Genomic DNA, 6619 nt, shown 5'->3' with positions numbered 1-6619 from the left:
AGACTCAGGCAGACCTTTGTTCCTGAGCATTTTAGGTTTTCATCATTTAATTCTAACAGCACTGTTATGCCTGCCCTTCCTTTCTGGTACTCTCCTGCATGTGCGGAGCCTGGTGCATACAGGATGTAAGGTGATAAAGAGCCTGTCAGCTCTTGGCACAGTTGACCATTTTGCAGTGAGAAATGAATGATTCCAGTGGCACAAGGGGTGCATGGGATGTGATTGTGAGGATGGGAGAAACTGAGGCGGAGTTATGTTTTTTGAGAGAAACACACTAGTCATTCTCCTTTATTTAACCAATGGCTTGTTTCCCAGCGCCAGAACAGCTCCTGGCATGTCATGGGACCTCAGTTAATTCACTGTTAAGCAGATGAGCTGCCTGACAGATCACCAGAAGGAGCCATCCTCCCAGCCAAGCCAGCAGCCTGCTGTGGGTGGCCTTGGGTCCCGATGGGAGCCACGTCCTGATTGGGGTCCAGATGTTTTGTCTGGCCCCACCCACATCTGTCCTTCCTGACTCATGGGACAGGAAGTTCCTGACTGTGGGGCACTGACTCTGAACAAGAGTCTCTCCCTCCTGCTGTCAGCAGCCAGAGGCATTGTGTGCAATTGGAGGCATTAGCTGAGGAGGAAATGATGAGCTGTTAGGAGAGGTTGGAGTCTGTGGATGAACTGTGAAGGATGAGGGGTGTCTGCTGGTCCGAGCGCTGGCTAATTCCTCAGTGAGTGAGGAGTGAGGCATGTCCCACATTGTGAGAGTCTTACAGAGTGGCACTGTCACTCCTGGGAAGGAGACAAATAAGAGTGAGTGAGAAGGAAAGGGAAATGCCCATTTGTGCTGGTGAGGTTACAGCCCATTGTATCACTTTGTCCTTCCAGTCACCCATTGGGAAGGCAGGGGCTGTCCAGCCTAAGAAACGCAGCTTCATTCAGCATGGCCTCCAGCCACAACATGGGCCAGGAAAGGAACATCTATTATCCCCTCCCCACGCCCCACTGTTTCTTTGGGTACTAGAAACTTGACCCAGTGGGAGGGTAGAAAACATCTTCTCCATTCTCAGTTTGTAGAGCTTGGGAGGAGCTGATGCTACTCAGACTTCTAGGACCTGACTCAGACCTGAGCAGTCAGGCTCCACACCCTCCTACCACCTCCTGCCCGTGGACATGGCACCATATCCATCAACTGAAGCTAAGCAGTTCTGTTTTGTCCTTCTTCCCTGCAAGCACCTTTATGCTCCTATTTTAAGAATTTTTAAAATACCAGCTCTAAGTCCATCCATTCTGGAACCACGAGGCAGCTGTTCTTGTTTTGTTTTGTTGGTTTGTTTTTTCGTTGGGTGGTGCCATCGATTTGGGACTGATGAGGTGGCTCAGCAGGTAAAGGCACTGCCTAGAGCCCTGCAACCTGAATTTGATCCCCAGAACCCACACAATGGAAGAGAGAACTGACTGCCAGAAGCTGTCCTGTCATCTCCACATGTGCACTGTAGCACACACATACCTACACACATATGCACCATACAGGCAGGTACACACACATATATGTAATCAAAAGTTTAGAAATTTTTAGAAATACAGTGAGAGAGAGAGAGAGAGAGAGAGAGAGAGAGAGAGAGAGAGAGAGAGAGAGAGAATATGAGTCATCTGAATGTCTATATCTGACCATGATGTATCTATAAATTCAACCAGTCTGAAGATTGACTGCTCTTGCAGTTTTCTTTTTACCTAGATATTTGGAGCTGAGTTTCTGAAACAGGAACCAGTTCTTACATCTGGAACAGAGCAGCAGGGTGGGGACTTCACAGTAGAGACTCCAGTGTCCTTTCCACCCCTACCCCCATCCCCACACCTTGAGCTGAACAAGATAAAAATCCTTCATCTCAAAAGGTTTTCAATTTGCTCCTTGATTAAGCTGACATAGGTTAGGGGGTTAGGCAGGCTGGGCTTGGCTCTTCATATCCCAACATCTCTCATAGACATAATTTTAGGTTTCTTTTTGCCTATATTTCATTGTTTCCCCTCAGTGACATGCTAGTAAAGGGCTCACAAACCTCTATCTGTACTATGAAGTGTCTGCCAATTTTCATGGTATGATAGTCTCACCATGGCCAATTTCATGAAAGCAACATCACGTGACTGAACGGGAGATGAAAAAGTGCATCATTAGATTGCATTTCCACCACACAGATTTCATAATTGTAGATAAACTCAAGAGATTAAAGGTAATAAAATGCCCTAGGTCATTAAGAATGGTTGGCCTTGAACATTTTGCCTTTGTCTTAAATCTAAGCCACTTAATTAAAAGTTTATAAAGTTTAAGATTTTAATAATGCTGAGTTCAATAATTGGCTCAGAGAATCCCTGAGTTTTATAATTGGCTCTGCAAACTAGTTCTAGCTCACCTCAGACATCACTTTGATGGGATGAGTGGCCTGTGCATGGGTTTCAACAGTTTTTAGTGAAGATCAATGACAGATTGAAGTATGTAAGGAAACAGAATGCATTATCACCCATCTACATAGGACTGTAATCCACCGATAGCTGGGAAGTAGCAAGAACTCTTGCTGGTACGGACACCCCCCTCGGAAAACCTATATGCCCATCACCTGCATGTGTAGAGCAGGAATCCTGTATCAGCCATTTTTCATAGGAAGTAGATAGCACATCCAAGTTACCACACAAGGAAGAATGTATAAGGAAGAGACTCTTTGTGGCCAGGCATGGGAAACCATAGGCCCAGCAGGGCTGCAGCTTTACTAGTTCAGGTCTCCATTAATGTGCTCAGTTCTAAAGATGCCTTCAGGGAATGAGAAGAACCTACCAGAGCCTGGAAATAGGGAAGGCTAAGATACCTGACAGGCAATGGTGCCTTTGGCTGCAGCAAAGGATGATGGGAAGAAATTTGACCCAATCTCCTCTTTCCCTTTCTTCCATCCTGGCTTTCTGTTGGCAAAACTCAACCAAAAGCCAGAGTGCAATGAATCCCATCAATGTCAGCTTCCTGGGGGCATTGAACAGGGTGGGAAGAGGTAGAAATGGTATAGTTCTGCAGAGTGAATAGCTACTTAGTCTTTTCTTTGGGGTCTGAGAAAAGTTAAAGTGAACCTGCTTTTGGAACTGCTGCTTGCTCCCTGCTCACCCTTGCTAGAGGTAAGGGGCTTCCTCTGCAGGTCCAAGACATCTTTTCTGGTCTGACAGAGGCTCCTTGGAGGAGAAAAGGGGTCAGTGTAGCAGACTGTGCTGTGGTTCTTTGCTCTCCCACCCCTGAACCAGGACCATCAACAGGGACCATGTTCTCTACTCAACCATTCTAGTCTCATTGATATTTGCAGGACCCTTTTCTGTGGATAGTCATTTTCAGGGAGCCCTGGTCTGGGATCCAAAAAACCCAGGATGGATGTCTGGCTCAGATCCCATTACTAATATGAGTTTCTTTTTTTGCAAAAACCAGAGATCAGGAAGAGACTGTTGTGATTCTCAAGGACACCTCGCTCAATGTCTCTTCCAAGAAATCATGAGTTTAATCTCCAGATCATTTGCATAATGCAAAGCACATTTTTTCCATAGCCAGAAGGTGGCAGCAAAGTTCTGTTTTGGAGGGGGCTGTGGAAGAGGGTAAGAGACCTCAGAGCTTGTGGTAGGGCTCAAAGTTCACATTCTATACCTAGGTTTTAATGTCAAATAATAATGAATAATAAACAGCAGAACTATCATTATTGTTATTGGTAGTCAAATAACAGTGATGACCCCACCTTTATTTGGGACAGAGTTGCACAGTTGGGGAAACCTTTGCACATTGTTGCATAGGAACCTTTTACCAAGCCCATCTCACAGGCACCTGCTAGATAATCAGACTTCCCAGTCTGTACTGAGACTCAGGGGTGTTTCTTGATTTGCCCATAGCCTTTGGAAAGTAGAGATGTGTTGGGAGAACTCCTAAATTCTCTTGCCTTTGACTTGTGTATTCTCTAGCTTATGGCAGGCTCCCTTCCTCTCCATCTGCATTTTGAAGGACAGTTAGGGAGCCAGAAGGACCCAAAGGCTTAAGACCAGTCCTTGTGGTGATATATTGTGTACCCTAATAAAATTTGACTGAAGATCAGAGAATAGAACAAGCCACTAGATTAAACATAGAGGCCAGGCAGTAGTGGCACACACCTTTATTCCTAGCGCTTGGGAGGCAGAGATCTGTCTGGACCTCTGTGAGTTCAAAGCCACCTGGACTACATAAGATTGACTCAGTCTAGGAGAGAAAACAGAGCCAGGCAGTGGTGGCACACGCCTTTAATCCCAGGAAGTGATGGCTGGGCAGAGAAAGGTATATAAGGTGTGAGGAGACAGGAACTAAAGACTTTTCAGCTGAGAACCCATTTCAGCTAGGGGCCTTTTGGCTAGAGACCCTTTTCAGGCTGACGAGTTGGTGAGGTAAGAGGTGGTGGCTGTGGCTTGTTCCTTCTGATCTTCAGGTAAAGTTTAATTACGGGTACACAATATATCACCACAGATCCCAACTGCAAGTTGGACCTTAACATGTAGATGCTGATGAGGAAAACTCAGGGCATGAATCCCATCTTCACTTTCTCTTTCAGTCCCAGGAAAGGAAATAATCTTGAGTTACTTAATTCTTACAGGGTATACCTGTTGACTTGGTATAAAAGGCTGCCATCCATCCATCAGTCTATCCATCCTTCTACCTGTCAATCTGTCCTTGCTTCCTTTCATTCAGTAAGCAGAATATTGATTAAGTATAAAACACCACTCTGTGAAGAATATGGGCATTGTTTATCCTTTAACTCAGGGACCCAGGCAAGGGCCAACAGCCCAGAAGCAGAAGCTGGGTAATGGCAGAGACTTGAGGGTAACTTTTTCCTGGGGCACTCCAAAGAAACTGGACTATATCTGGGAGGAGGAAATTCAGATGTCATCTTTTGGGCTACCAGAGAGGGATTGTTCCCTAGCAATTTCACAGAGCATGGCAACTCCTCAAACCATAGAAGATTCGTAGAGAAAGTCAAAGACTCAGACTGTGTTCCACCTGGGCCCATACCATGTGTGCTCCCCCTACCTCTGAGGGTGATGTCTCAACCCCTCCTATCACAATATAAGGATGTTAACGTGTTTACTGTATGTCAGGCTCCAGACCAAGTGTACTCCTTACATGTTCTTATTTGCCTCTCAAAACAAACTTCTAAAGCAAATGATTTCTTCTTTTGTATGTGAGAAAACTATTTCATGTGTGAGAAAACTGAGGACAGAGTCATGAAGCAACTTTAGTAAGGTTGGGAAGGACAGGACTCTGGCAGGGTGAGATCCAGCCAGGAAGTGTACACGCTCAGTCAGGGATTGGAGTTCCGATCCCTATAGCCACATTGGCTGGCTCACAAACACCTATAACTCCATCTCCATAGGATTCCACATCCTTTTCCAGTCTCCATGGGTACACCTGTGCATGTATGTGCATGTATACATGTGCACAGACACATACACACATAAATAAAATCACATCAGTCTTAAAGCATAAAGGTCCATAGCTATGATTTTTTTTCACCATAAAGAAATTAGGAAAGTAAGGTTAAGAGAGAACCCTTGCCCAAGGCCACACAGCTTAATGTGACCGTATCAGAATTCCATCTAGGTCTGCTCACTCAACTCCAGACCTGTGTTCCTGACTGCACAGGTTGGGTACCCAATGAGGAAACTCAAGTTTAGAGAACATAAATCAACCCAAGGTCACACAGCAAGAGCCTGTGAATAGTCAGGCCGAGGCTCATATTTAATATTGACTCTTAAGCTTTCTATAATGGTTCCCATCCCACCCCACCCCACTCCACCCCACCCCACCCCACCCCACCCCACCCCACCCAACCCAACCCAACCAGGCCAGCCAATCAGTACAATCAGAATCAGGAGGACCTTTAGGACCCAAGAGAGACTTGAGACTAACTGGCTTCTGTTTTGGTGGAGAGGGGATGGTGAGTGGCCCCTGTCTCAGCCCTGATTATAATGTCAGCAGTTCTCCAGGTCCAGTTGGTCCCTTTGACCTTGCACATCCTGAAGAGGATGCGGGCAGGTGGAGAAGAGTTGCCCAAGTCAGGGGAGACCAAGGTTGTACCTAGGCCCAGTCAGTCTTTCCCCCAGCGCATCTGACTTCCTGTGAGTGAATGGGTTTGATGATACCTGCTGCTGGCTCAGCTGCTCTAAATGGGCACTAGAGGGCTCTGCAGCCCAGATCCCAAAGGGCATGGGAGGGAAAGGCAGAGTAGCTGAGTGAGAGAGCACTTGCCTGGGAGTCTGATCTCCAGGGCTGAACTTCCACTCTGTCCTGTTGAGTCATCAGAATCCACTAAACCTCAGTTAATGCGAGGAAATGATAGAAAATCCAATTTGTGAGAATTACGTATTCCTAACAAGAAAATAGTAATTACTCAAAAGGGTCTTCTCTCTCTCCCCTTCCCTCCTTCTCTCTCTCCCTCTCTTCCCTTCTTCCTGTTTTTCTTTCTTTCATTTCTTCCTTTTGTTTTGTTTTGTTCTGAGACATGGTCTGTCTATGTAGCCCTGGCTGTTCCAGAACTCACTATGTAGATCAGCCTCGATTCGAACTCACAGAGACCCTCCTGCC

Source organism: Peromyscus leucopus, chromosome 8b (assembly GCF_004664715.2).
Source record: "Peromyscus leucopus breed LL Stock chromosome 8b, UCI_PerLeu_2.1, whole genome shotgun sequence".
Classification (NCBI taxonomy): domain Eukaryota; kingdom Metazoa; phylum Chordata; class Mammalia; order Rodentia; family Cricetidae; genus Peromyscus; species Peromyscus leucopus.
The sequence above is the reverse complement of the archived record's forward strand: the minus strand, read 5'-3'. Positions refer to the sequence as shown.